Source organism: Epinephelus moara, chromosome 3 (genome assembly GCF_006386435.1).
Source record: "Epinephelus moara isolate mb chromosome 3, YSFRI_EMoa_1.0, whole genome shotgun sequence".
NCBI lineage: Eukaryota > Metazoa > Chordata > Actinopteri > Perciformes > Serranidae > Epinephelus > Epinephelus moara.
Window position 1 is genome coordinate 30,809,367 of NC_065508.1, and position 14,167 is coordinate 30,823,533.

General features: G+C 38.5%; 1 protein-coding gene across 1 annotated transcript in view; it reads right to left on the reverse strand.

The window, feature by feature from the left end:
* kcnj6 (potassium inwardly rectifying channel subfamily J member 6) overlaps positions 1 to 10,536 on the reverse strand; it is a 17,697-nt gene extending 7,161 nt beyond the window's left edge. Inside the window, exon 1 of the mRNA XM_050041466.1 lies at positions 10,324 to 10,536. The gene's annotated coding sequence lies outside the window, so the exon portion shown is untranslated. The remainder of the gene's footprint in view (positions 1 to 10,323) is intronic.
* Positions 10,537 to 14,167: the final 3,631 nt, after the last annotated feature.

Below are 14,167 nucleotides of genomic sequence, written 5' to 3' on the forward strand. Positions count from 1 at the left end.
AACATGACAATGAGTTCACTGTACTCCAATGGCCTCCACAGTCACCAGATCTCAGTCCAATAGAGCACCTTTGGGATGTGGTGGAACGGGAGATTCTCATCATGGATGTTTGATGTCATCATGTCAATATGGACCAAAATCTCTGAGGAATGTTTCCAGCACCTTGTTGAATCTATGACACCAAGAATTAAAAAGGGGGTCCAACCTGGTACCAGCAAGGTACCTAATAAAGTGGCCAGTGAGTGTATATGACAGTGCTTGTTTTGTTTTAAAAAAGGCATTTTAAATCTTCCATAAACCAGCTGCTGGATAAAGAGGCAGCATTTTTGAGTTTTCCCCAAAGGTCTACATCAGGGACCTTGTGATTTAAAACACTGTACGAACCCTTACCGCTCTGCTTTGTGTTCGCATGTCAGAGCATGTTCCTCCAGGGGCTGAGTCAGACCCCACTGGTGAAATAATAAATAATTAAATTAATCAAAGGTCTGTACAATACAATATAATAGTGATGTGACACCTCAGATGTGGCAGATCTCCATTACTATGCACACTGCCCGAGCCACCATCAGTGTTTTTTTGTTTGTTTTGTTTTTTAACCAATGGGACAAATGGCTGCGTTGGAGCCGTTCTGCTCTCCATTCACCAGAGAATATTATGAGCCTGAGCAGTGCAGGTTTCCATGGCAACGCACAGCTCTGTCTACCCAAGTGCTCACAATATAGCAGGAATGTACTGGATGAGGCCACACAGCGTTGGATAACATTTGTCTGTTTCATCTTGTTTCAGAGGAGGAACAATGTACTCGTATCTGCTTTGTGCATAAAGATGTCATTCATGTAACATCTGGGTGGTTTTTTTTTAGCTCTAATAGATGAGTGTCTGTGAATAGAAACATTATAAAGGCTTGTTTAGAGAGCGTTTTTTATGATGCTGCTGATAACAAAAGCCAACAGTGGTTTGGATTGTTACTGATGTTGCAGTTGACTCTCACAGGAAATATTTTCATGAAAGCTGCTGTAGCTGATATCATTATATAAACAATGGATTAAATGACTGTGTGTGTTTGGAGGGTGTTACTATCACCTGACTCTGCAGCTCCCTTGGACATGTGGAGCCTTTTAACATGTTTCAAGGTGTTGTTTTTGGTTTTACGGCTCATGACGTTACTGTTTTGATCCACCCTCACTGCTCTCATTTTGTCGTTTTCAACAGAAAAGGCAGATGGACAAAGTTAACGACTAGCTGGTGGACATACTGGAGCATTTAGCAGCCAATCGGATAGATACTTTGCTAACGGTAGACAGCAACTAGAATTACCGCCTCTCAGTTGTATGACTCTGCCCACCAAGTCCAGTGTCTCTGACAGTTTCCATCCATGTCTGTAAAAAAAAACATGGATGCTTCACACACGGAAGATCTATACAATCAGCACAGTTTCAAGATTAGAGTCACCAATTAAGTATGTGACCAAATGTCTCCCCTTCTGTTCCTGAGATATGATGTTAAAACATGATGATGTCACAGTCAAGCTGACCTTTGACCTTTTGGATATAAATTGTCACCATTTCATTATTTTATCCTGTTGTGTGATATTTTGTCACAATTAGTGTATGAGTTATGACCAAAAACATATCTTGTGAGGTCACACTGGACTTTGACCATCAAATTCTAATCAGTTAATTTTTGAGTCCAAGTGGACGTTTGTGCTAAATTTGAAGAAATTCTCTCAAGGTGTTTTTGAGATATCACGCTGACAATGAAAATACATGACCATACGCCAAAAACATGTTTCTTTAGGTCACAGACCATCCTTGACACATAGTGGATGTTTGTGCCAAATTTAAAGAAATTCCCTTCAGGTGTTTTTGAGATATCACATTCAAAAGAATGAGACAGATCACACACAGGTCACACTGACCTTGACCTTTGACTGTCCAAATCCAATCAGTTCATCGTTGAGTCCAAGTTAATGTTTCTGCCAAATTTGAAAAAGTCCTCTCAAGGTGTTCTTCAGATAGCGTTCATGAGAATAGGATAGATGAAAGGTCACAGTGACTTTGATCTTTGATGACCAAATTCTAATCAGTTCATCCCTGACTCAAAGTGGAAGTTTGTGCCAAATTTGAAGAAATTCTTTCAAGGTGTTCTTGAAATATCGCTTTCACAAGAATGAGATGGTTTCAAGGTCACAGTGACCTTGACCTTTGACCACCAAATTCTAATCAGTTTATTCTTGGAACCAAATGAACATTTGTGCCAAAGTTAAGAAATTTCCTCAAGATGTTCTTGGGTTATTATGTTCACGAGAAAGAGACAGACGAGGTCACAGTGACCTTGATCTTTGACCACCAAATTCTAATCAGTTTATTTTTGGGTCCAAATGAACATTTGTGCCAAAGTTGATAAATTCCCTCAAGATGTTTTTGGGTTATTATGTTCACAAGAATGAGATAGACGAGGTCACAGTGACCTTGACCGTTGACCTATGACCATCAACATCCAATCAATTTATCTTTGAGTCCAAGTGAATGTTTTTGCCAAATTTGAAGAAATTCACTTGAGGTGTTTTTGAAATATTACAATGAGTCAAATGAAAAAACATGCCACATGCCAAAAACATGTTTTGTGAGGTCACAACAACCTTGACCTTTAACACTTGACAACTAAAATCTAATCAGTTCATTCTTGAGTCCATATGAACATTTGTGCCAAATTTGAAGAAATTCTCTTGAGGTGTTTGTGAAATATCACTTTTCTGAGAATGAGACAGACGAGGTCCCAGTGACCTTGGCCTTTGACTTATGACCACCAAATTCTAATCAGTTCATGACTCAAAGTGGACATTTGTGCCAAAGTTGATAAAATTCCCTGTTACGCCCCACCCTTAGGCAGCCCTACTGGGGCAGGAAAAATACAAACTTACATAAATTACAACAGTAACAACAACAGTCGTAACATCCTTCAAGGTGTTCTTGAGATATCGCGTTCACAAGGATGGGATGGACATTTGTACATAGGTACGAAAGGACGGGCGGACAAACTGAAAACATAATGCCTCAGGTCACGACCATCCTCGCCACAGAGGCATTAAAAAGTTTTAAAAATATTGAGAGGTGAAAAAACTGGGGGGGGGGGGGCTTAGCATCGGTTGATTGGATTGTTAAAGCAGGTGAAGTCACTGACAGAAGTGGAGGTTACTGTGTGTACACGATGGTTTTCTTCTACGAGTGTGTTCGTGCTGACAAACGTTGGGCCTGCGGCAGGATGTGCTGAATAAGAGCATGCCGTGTCACACTGTGTCAGATGAACTCAGAGGAAAGTCTCTGGATGTGACGAGACGAGTGAACGCATCAGTGGGCGCTCATTGTGTCCATGATAATGACTCCAGTTCTCTTTTTCATCGTCTCTGCTGCTGAGACTGTTTACCAGGTATCTACATCCAGATGTGGCCAAAATCGAGCTGAAGCCACATGGGGACATGCCGCTATTTTTAGGCACACACACAAACAGCTGAGCACAGACGGCTTCAGAACGCGTCATACAAATCATTTTCAGATGTTCCCTCAATGTTTCTTTGAGCCTTTAGATCTCAGAACCTCATTTAACAACTGAATATCAAAAATACAGTAAATCAGCCTCTGTTGATGTAAAATGTTTGTTGTTACTCTTCAACATGGTGCACAAGGCCTAATTATTCAAAACCATACAGGACTGTCCGCTGTGATTAAAAGACCAGTTCACCTACATTACACAGAAAATCAAGGAGACTCTGACACAGATTTACAATGGGAAAATATATTTTTTTGTTGAGTTGACACTTCAACAGGAAAAGTGTGGGTTTGTTTCACATTAAAAGCTTCTCAGGGAAGAAGAGGATTCCTGGTTGGCATCCAACCATGGAGGCTTTTCATGTGAAACAGCTTTTCAGGAAGTGTTGAGTTTACATGAGAGTCTAAAGTGTTGATGCAAATTCAATACTTTCTATTGTTAGTAAACACGAAGGAGGATTAGGATCATGTTAAAGAAAAAAAAATCATAGATTTCGAGAATAAAGTCGTTAATCTCCTAGAATAAAGTCAAAATATTACGAGTATAAAGTCGTAATATTACGAGAATAAAGTAGTTAATCTACAAGAATAAAGTTGTAACTCTAAGATAACAAAGTTGTAATAATATTGAGAATAAAGTCATTAATCTACGAGAATAAAGTCGTAAATCTAAGAGAATAAAGTCATAATATTACAAGAATAAACTCATTAATCTACGAGAATAAAATCGGAAATCTAAGAGAATAAAGTCATAATATTACAAGAATAGAGTTGTTAATCTACAAGAATAAAGTCGTAATATTACAAGAGTAAAGTTGTAAATCTAAGAGAATAAAGTCGGAATATTCCAAGAATAAAGTCAGTCTCTATGAGAATAAAGTCGTAATATTACGAGAATTAAGTCGTTAATCTATGAGAATAAAGTCGTAATTCTAAGAGAATGAAGTCATAATATTACGAGAAAAAAGTCGTTAATCTACGAGAATAAAGTCATGATATTACGAGGATAAAGTTGTTAACCCATGGGAATAAAGTTGTAATATTAAGAGAATAAAGTCATTAAACTACGAGTATAGAGTCGTAAATTTATGAGGATAAAGTCATAATATTACATCGATAAAGTTGTTAATCTATGAGAATTAAGTCATAATATTAGGAGAATAAAGTCCTTAATCTACAAAAATAAAGTCGTAAATCTAAAGAAAGGTCGTTAATCTATGAGAATAAAGTCTTTAATCTACGAGAACAGAAATCGTAAATCTAAGAGAATAAAGTCGTGATATTATGAGAATAAAGTCGTAAATCTACATGGATAAAGTCAAAAATATTACAATATCACCTGAAATATTGTTATTAATGCATTATAGTACTTCGGTACTGCTAAAACGTACATTACTGTCACTTCAAAAACTGGTCGTACACACTTTGTTGCTTTTTATACCAAGTTACTCGACTTTCCGGTCTTGATATTTTGTTTTTCTTCTAAAATTACATCATCTATCAGCACAATTTTTTGCTTCTTGTGGCCGCAACTGACAACAAACATTACTCAGTGTATAAGAGTGAAAACACTAATAATCCTAATTTCTTTATATTTTATAATTCATCATCGATACCTGACATAGCACACATTGTATTTGCACCTGTGGCACAAAGAGCTGTACTGCTTTGCTGTTTGATCATCTTTGTAGGAGAAAAATAACTAAAGCTGTCAGATCATTTTAGTGGCGTGAAAACTAAAGTATTTTTCTCTGAATTGTAGTGGAGTAAAACAAGAAAAGACTCCAGTAAAGTAAAAGTACCTCAGATTCGTAGTTATGTTCCAGCCCTGAGTTTTGGTAGGTGTTGAATCCTGTTTGCAGTCTGGACACTGTGTCACTGCTGTAATCCATAATGACGACTGAACTACACCGACTGGTGGAGGAAGTATTCACATATGTTACTCGAGTAACAGTAGCGATACACCAGAGTAAAATTACTCCACTACAAGTCAAAGTCGTGCATTTAATATCTTAGATAAGCAGAAGTACAGAGGTATCAGCAGCTCAGGATCAAAATAAAATTGCCTTTCAGCAGCGGCAACAATTAATTCAAGAAACCACATTTTAATTATAAAAACATGGTTTCAGTAGCAATTATATTTTATTAGCATGAAAAGTGGGGAACAAAAATAAGATTTTATGACAGCGGGACACATTTTATTAGAAGAAAAACTGCATTTATTAAAAACATGTTTATAATTTGTCTTTAAAATAATTAAGATTACTGATTTTATTAGAGATTAACTGTATTTACGTCAGATTACATCCTATAGATTAACTGGATTAATTTGAGATTATTAGGTTTTATCAGTGATTTAATAAACATAATTTTTTACATGAATGAAAAACTAGCTGTTAATTATTATAAGTCCTATAAGCTGCTTTCTGATGCTTATATTTTTAATCATCTCGTGATATCTATCTATAAAGCTTCCAAAGCAGTTCGAGTTTAAATCTGTAACTAGAATACATAAAGTAGTTATTCTTAAATAAGCAGTTAGACTGGCAGAAGTAGTGATTTTTATTTTTAGAATTACATTTGTATTATGTATTTTTTAAATTATTATTTTATTCACTTACTGTGTTTTTTCCTCTTTTGTATGTGTATGTGCAAATATAAATATTTAAATAAATGTATTTTATTTTAATTTAATTTAATTAAAATCTATATATATATATATATATATATATATTTGATTTGCTAACAGTTGGTGACACTGTTAATGTTAGAAAAAAGTTCAATAAAATATTTTTGTTTAAACAGAAGTGTCTTTAAGACAGGTGATTTCATTTCTGCTAGTGATTTTCAAGTTTTATTATCTGATGTTTTTAATTACTCTTTTTATTTATTTATTTATATTTTGAATTAATTATGTGTTGATTCTGGTTGTCGTGTCTTAAAAATTAGATCTCAGAGTCAACAACACAGATTAAATAAAGTTCAGGTGATTCATCAAATAGTCAAGTACTGTACCTAAGTACTATTTTGAGTTACTTGCACTTTATTCGAGTATTTTCTTTGCATGCCACTTTTTATTTTTAACTTTTCCTCCACTACATCTCAGAGGGCATAACTGTATTTACTTTTTAAGTCAGAACAATTGGAAGTTTTACAAACTGAGATTTGTGGGCACAAACAGTGGCGTCCCTAAGGGAGGTCTGAGGGGGCCATGTCCAAAAAATAATTAAAGGGCACTGTTACCGTCTTTAAGAGGGGTTTTTTTTTTTTTAACCTTTTCAGAACACAAATATTTTCCAAACACAAACAATATTATATTGGTGGATTCCTGCTCGAAATGCACTCGTTAATCATTAACATTTTAAAAAAAATTAGGATACTCTGTGTTATATTTTTCAGTTTATTTCAATGGAAGGAGAATCTGAACACAGAAACTGCCTCCTCATCACATCCTCACTGCGACTTCATCACATGTCCACGTTTGGTCATGGACTTTCCACGACCACATACGGCGTCCAAGGTACCCTGGGTGTGATGGTTGTTGACGTTCTGGGACGCCATGTCAACTTCAGCCTGTTACCTGCATTGTCTGTTTTCAAAATACACTTCTGTTTTCACAGGAAATGTACAGTTTGCATACAGTCTCTTTCAAAATAAAAGCACTACGTTGGTACAACACCGTGGATTGACGTTTTTTTCTTCAACAACAAACACATGGTTGGGTTTAGGAAAAAAGAACAGGGCTTGGCTTTACAATCTTATGGAATGCGAACACTGCTCTCTCTCGGGTGAAAGTCGTTGTTTGTTGGACCCATCCACCACCCCTCCCCCACCTGCCCCAGTCGGACACTGGCCTCAACTTTCATTCTTGTCCTGCCGCGTATCATGCCGACGTTAAAGGACGCCTCTTTTCGTTGGTTTCTGACGCCACAAGTCACTGCCCAAAATTTCAAGCTGGATTTCGACGACTCCGGAGTGAGACCGGCTCGTTTATTAGTAGGTCAGCGACCAAAGTCATCGTCATATGTAGATGTGAAAGTCTACTGACATACCTGCGCTATATCAGCGGACATTCGTGTAACATACTGATGTACAAAGGCACCTTTCGTTATAAAATGCACAGCTGGCAACTACTGTAGTATAAAGAGCAAGAAAGTCCATACAAGGCAGTTAGGAGGTGAGGTGGATGAGTCAAACAAACCCTGGACTTTCACCCCGAGAGACCGCTGATCATTTCCTGTGTGAAACCACAAGTCAACTGAGTTGCTTAATTAACAATGTAGTTTGCTAGCTAAGTCACATGATGTATATAACGTGGCCCAACATTACGTTAGTAACAAATGTAATTCTTTTAAGCCAAATCATGATGTTTTTTTCTAAACCTAATCACGTGCTTCTGTTGTCTAAACCTGGGGAAATAAGAGGACGACATCAGCTGCCACATCACAGAGATGGTAAATAATTGTTATTGTCATGTTGTTATTCTTCATAAAGTGCTGCCGACGTGCAGATGTCACACTAGAGGCCAATGCTGTTGTGTTGTATGTCACACCTCTTTTGATTCTGCAATGCAGGCATGCTGTCCAAAGCCTAGTTCAGACCAAAGATTTGTGACAAGACCAGTTGAAACAGGCGACCACTTGCAATGCGCCGCTCTGCAACGTTCTAAAAAGCTGCTAGCTCACAGGAAGTGACCACAATGAGACGGTGTATCATCTCTAGTCAACAACTCTCTGTACTTCTGATCTGTAACATTGACAGGAAGTGACCACGATGAGACGGCGTATCATCTCTAGTCAGCAACTCTCTGTACTTCCGTTCTGATTTGCAGCTTTTCAGACTTATTTTGTGGCTGAATATAATTTGTAGCTTCTTAAAATCTGAATGAGGATAGTGATAGTGAGATACTGGCTACAGTGATGAAACAAAACCAGCATCAGATGGACTGTATTCATAATCAATACGCCACAATAATATAAATAACCAGCGCCAATTCATCAGTCAATGAGAATGTGTGTGTGGGCGGGGCATAAGCACATACAGCCAGCAGCAGCAGCGACCCACCGTCTGACACCGGCACACTGTGAGGACAGAAACAGAAGGCTCGGCGGGGACGGAGCACCTGCCGCAGCAAGCCAACACGCCGTCTGCAGTCATTTTGACTTGACCAGAGGACTTCAATACAAGCTGACTGGCTGTTGAAACAGGTGACGTGCTTTAAAACCAGCTGCCTGCCATTTGACCAGCTGAGCTGCAGGTGACACCATCAGCCATCTTGAGTCGAGCTCAGACCGGCCAGTTCACACCGCTGACACTTTTCTCTGCAACATTCAAAAACAGTTTCATCTCATCACGAATCTCTGGTCTGAACTGGGCAATCTCACACTGGAGACCACCAAAACTAGTCTGCAGTCCATCTTGTGAGGGAGTTAGTAGGTCGGTCACAGGTAGACTGACTCAGTCTAAACACCTGGTTGAGTGTGGCATGAAGAGGCTGGCTGCTAGCGTTAGCATCAGAAGCTGTGCTAGCTCAGACCTCTGGGTTCGCTGCTAAATGCTTTGCGTTGAGGTGATATTTTAGGTTACTGCAGAAGAACCTGCAGAGAACGGTGCTCCTATCAACAGTTCCATGTGGGTGTTTTTTAAATGTAAATGTTCCAAACAGCGTCGTCTCGTCTGCCTCCATCATGTGACAGAGCCTCTGTGGCTTTCAGTGACGCACCGGGTCAAAGGGCAACAGCAAACCCGATTCATCCGCAGTAATCTTTTTAAGTCATTATTTTTTCTGTGATTGATTAATCTAAATTAAGGCGTTATTTTAACAGCCTTAGTTTGAGCACAAAAACAGGGAAAATAAGGTCCAGGTTGAAAAACGCAGAAGTTACCCTTTATGTAAGATTCTGATTGCAGATTTTGTAACTAAAAAGAGTATTTTTACACTGCCGTATCACTACTTTTACCTAAATATAAAATGTGAGTGCTTCTTATATGGCTAGCAGTAATTTTTGGTGAAAAATCGTCCTATAATTCAAACTACGGTGAGAAGAGAAACACAAAAATGTTGATGAAGCTTTACTTTTAAAATTCCCTTTTCTTTTTTTAAATCAGAGCATGAACCTGAATTACCTGGTCAGCAGATCACCAGCTGACACAGTGACCAGATTTGGGGATTTACCTGAACTTAATAAGCGTGATAACAGAGGTTTTTTTTTTTGTTTTGTTTTTATGGCTGGGGCTAAATGCTGGGAGGAGGGGGGGTGATGGGATAAGGTGCAGGAAGCGGAGAGCAAACTAACAGGCTGGAGATTTCCCGTTGTCATGGAGATGGAGGTGAACCAGATAATAATAACAATAAGATGAATCTTCATATTTGTGTTTGAATGCAGCAGCAGCAGCAGCAGCAGAGCTGGTGGCTGCTGGTGCTCCTGTGGTGATGTGAGGCCTGCAGGCTCTCTCTCTCTCTCTCTCTCCTCAACACCTTCATGTTTCTTCCATCTATAACCGGCTGCTTTTTTCCTCCTCCATCATGTCACAGAGAGGAGGAGGAGGAGGAGGAGGAGGAGGAGGAGAACCCCCTCTACAGTTAATAATCATATCTACATGCGTCTCTTCTTAATCAATCCTAATTAATCTGTGATTCGGCTCGGCTGTTATGTAACTCTCCACCCCCCCACCGGCCCCCATACAGCCTATAACAGATGCTTACATTGAACATGATGAGCGTCGCACCAGGAAAAGCAGAGGAAAGGTGTGTGTGAGTGTGTGTGTGTGTTACCTCGCGCTGCAGATTCACTCCCCGGGTCATTTTAAGCCGTTTGTTGCCCCATGAAAAGACAAATGTCCCTGCTGAGGCTGCTGATCACGGCTCTGTCTCTGCGAACACCGACTGAAGAAGAGCCGCTAATTCCCTGTTTCCTCCATCCTCTCCTCAGAAAGGCATCAGCCGTCAGCCTCCACCCCTCAGCTGGGAGAGAGACATAGGAGAAGACTGGGAGAGAGAGAGGGAGGCGGAGAGATGTGAGGTGATAACGCTGAATACTGCATGTTCAAAACCAGACATCAGGGACTGTTCGTTACTTATGAGGTGGAGGTGGTGCAGAAAGCACTTTAATGTCCACACTGAAGAACGATTATTTTTGCCTTTTCATTTCTTTCTTTCTTTTTTTTTTTTCTTGGGGCAATAATAACAAAAAGTAATTTATTTTAGGGCTGTCAGCGTTAACATGCTCATCTAAATGTGATTGAGGTCCAAACATGACACCTATTTTTTTTTTTAATTATTATTTTTACTTATAAAGCTGTTCCTTATTTAAGGAGGGGGAGGAGGTGGTGCAAAAAGAGGGAGGCATGTCAAATAATTTTTAAAGCACTTTAAGTCCACACTAAAGAATTATTTTTTTCACAAATTATTCATTTATTTGTTTATTTTTGCTTTTTTTTCTTGGGGCAATGATAACAAAAATTTATTTATTTTAGGGCTGTCAGCATTAACACATTAATCGCCATGTGACTAAGGTCCATATATATATATATATATATATATATGTATATATACATACGTACATATATATATATATATATATATATATATATACATACATACATACATACATGAGTGTGTGTGTGTACATATATATATATATATATATATATATATATGTACACACACACACATCAAATATAAAATTGAATAACATTAAATATATGTTATTAACAACAGTGAGTATTCATCATTTTTTTTTAATTCCATAAAATTGGAAATGTATTATCATAGCATCACCACCTTTACCATAAAAGCACATGTTCAACCTTTTGGTTGAACATGTGCTTTAGACAGTTATAAAATAAAATAAATAAAAAATCATGCTTACAAAATACTGCTCTGTCATTCGAAAAATCAGCCAAGTCTTTCCACAATATGCAAAAATCTGAAGCGGTCAGACAAATGTAGTGAAGTGAAAAATACAATATTTACCTCTAAAATGTGATAGAGTACAAGTAGCAGAGTTGCCATACTCAAAATTAAGTAAATTACAAGTACCTAAAAACTGTCCTACAAAACTTGAGTATATGTACTTAGTTACATTCCACCACTGATGGTAAGAGATAATACGATGTTAATGTACACACTACTGCATGCTGAAAATAAAATATAGGAGGGGTGAAAGACGTAAAGTAGCAATACAAGACTGTGGAAATACTCAATTACAAGTGAAAGTGTCTGTCTGTCTGTCTGTCTGTCTGTCTGTCAGACATTCAGGTACATTTTGTCTGCAGCCCGGCTGCCTCAGGTACATTTTGTCTGCATGTTGGCTGCCTCAGGTACATTTTGTCTGCAGGACGGCTGCCTCAGGTACATTTTGTCTGCAGGTCGGCTGTTTCAGGTACATTTTCAGATAAAGTGTCAGACTACATACAGACAGCTTTCATTTGAGTTTGTCTTTAACAGTTTGCTGTTAGCCCCACGAGTGCGATGTGCTTGTGTAAACCGTGATCGTAAACCATAATAGCTGTGAATGAGCGACTGTGTTACACCCTGAAGTCCCCATCAAGGTCATGTTTCCTTGTTTTCAGTTATGTTAGTATTTCCTGTTTTATTTCGATCCCTCGTTTCAGGTACTTCACTTTCTGCCCCTGTGTGTTTCCCTCCTGTGTGATTACCTGCCCCGCCCTGACTGGTTTCACCTGTCCCTCATTACCCCTCCTCCCTTGTGTATTTAGTCCACCTGCTGCCCTTTGTCTGTGCCAGTTTGTCTCTGTGGTTTGGAGCACGTGTTCGAGCCCATTGTTCCCAGTGTTCTCTGGTTTTTGACCCGATATCTTGCATTTTTGCATTCTGCGTAAGCCCCAAGCTTTTGGTAACTTGAGTCCTGCTACTGAGTCCTCTCTTTTGTTGGTACCAGTCTGAAAGACTGTGGACAGAGCAGATTGAAATTTGGCTTTCTACGTGCTGAACACATGTATTGATAAAGTATTGGCTTTTTACTGGCAGTGGTTTTATTGCACTTACTCACAGTAACAAGTGTAGTTGTCGTCAACAACAGTAATCTCCCTTCATCTGCTCCGCGGCCTCTCTGCTGTTGTCTGACTTCACGCTGGTGTGTGTGTGTGTGTGTGTGTGTGTGTGTGTGTGTGTGTGTGTGTGTGTGTGTGTGAGTGTGTGTGTGTGTGTTGTGAGGAGGAGGTTGTGAGGAGGAGGTCAGCCCTGACATGCAGAGAGCAGGAGAGAGGCTGCTTCATGATGATACATGAAACCAAAACTTTAAAATGTAACGCTGATAACGTTGGAGCTTACTATTATTACGGTTTTGATTAAATTTGCCTTGGGCTGTTTAATATCAGGTCTCGGTACCAATCCCTGCCCGGGACACTCAAAGGTTGCTTCTGGGCTGCATGTGGCCCGCAGGCTGCTAATTGAACAGGCCTGATTTAAAGCGTTATTTCATAGCATGAATGAAGGTACCAATAAAATACTTACCGGTGCTGATATCTGAACTTAACACCCAAACAAAGACGTCATTTTCAACAGTTATCCGCTCGCTCTCACTGCCTCCCCCTTCATACATCCTGTTCTGTGCACGGGCACTGGTCAGGGGAAACTGTAAGTGAATATCTCTACACTGTGGTATTACTACTTAAACTCTGGTAACACACCTGATTACTTCTTCAATCAGTATTTATTTTTTACTAAATCTTCAAACTTGTACTCTTCATCCCTGACGGACATTCTGAGGCAATGTATTGATTTCATCTCCTCTGGTTATTTTACAGTAAAACCCATTAACAGCCTTCTTATGTGTGAAATAAGAGGCGTTCAGGAGGCTTTAATGAATGAAAAAAGACACATTGTGAAAGCATTTAACAGTTATTTTTACTTTTACCATAAATAATAAAAATGACATTTCTTTTTCACTGCAAACTAAACCCAAATAATACGACAGAACTTTTGCTTCCTGGAAGCTAACACAAACAGATAAATAACAATATAAAAACAATGCAAACGTAATCGTGTAAATTAGTGTTGTAGCATCTTTCCTGCATTATCTGTTATAATAAGCATGTTATAGATGAACTGATGCCGGCGCTGTTGCTCTCTATCGTTGTTTATCTGATACTTTCATTTGAGGTAAACAAAAAAATATTGGTTACAATCACAAAGTGCTTCATTATCAAGTACAGTAGGAAATAACATTTAGCTCAGCCTTTATCGCTATGTTGCAGCTTCAGTCAACGTCTTATAGTTGGAAAAAAGGTGGAATGAAAGTCGACATGAAATAAGAAAATTCTCTCTGTGACAGTGACTATAATAATTATACATGTTCTAACTAAGAAACAATGGACAATGTGTAAACAACTGTATTTCTGCATTAGTGTGTAACGTCAGCTACCTTCAGCCCCCTGAAACTTTAAGTCACGAGTAAAATGTGAAGACAAAACGGACACCGCCCTAAACGCTCTCAGATCTTTAAAAACACGCTCCTCAGGAGGTTGCATAATTAAAATATACTCTGTTTATCCAAAAAGGAACAGGCTCACAGTTTCATCTGCATCCTGAAACTAAACTTAGTCCTAAAAAATACACATTTGACTTCTGACTACTTACAATATTTAATATTCAC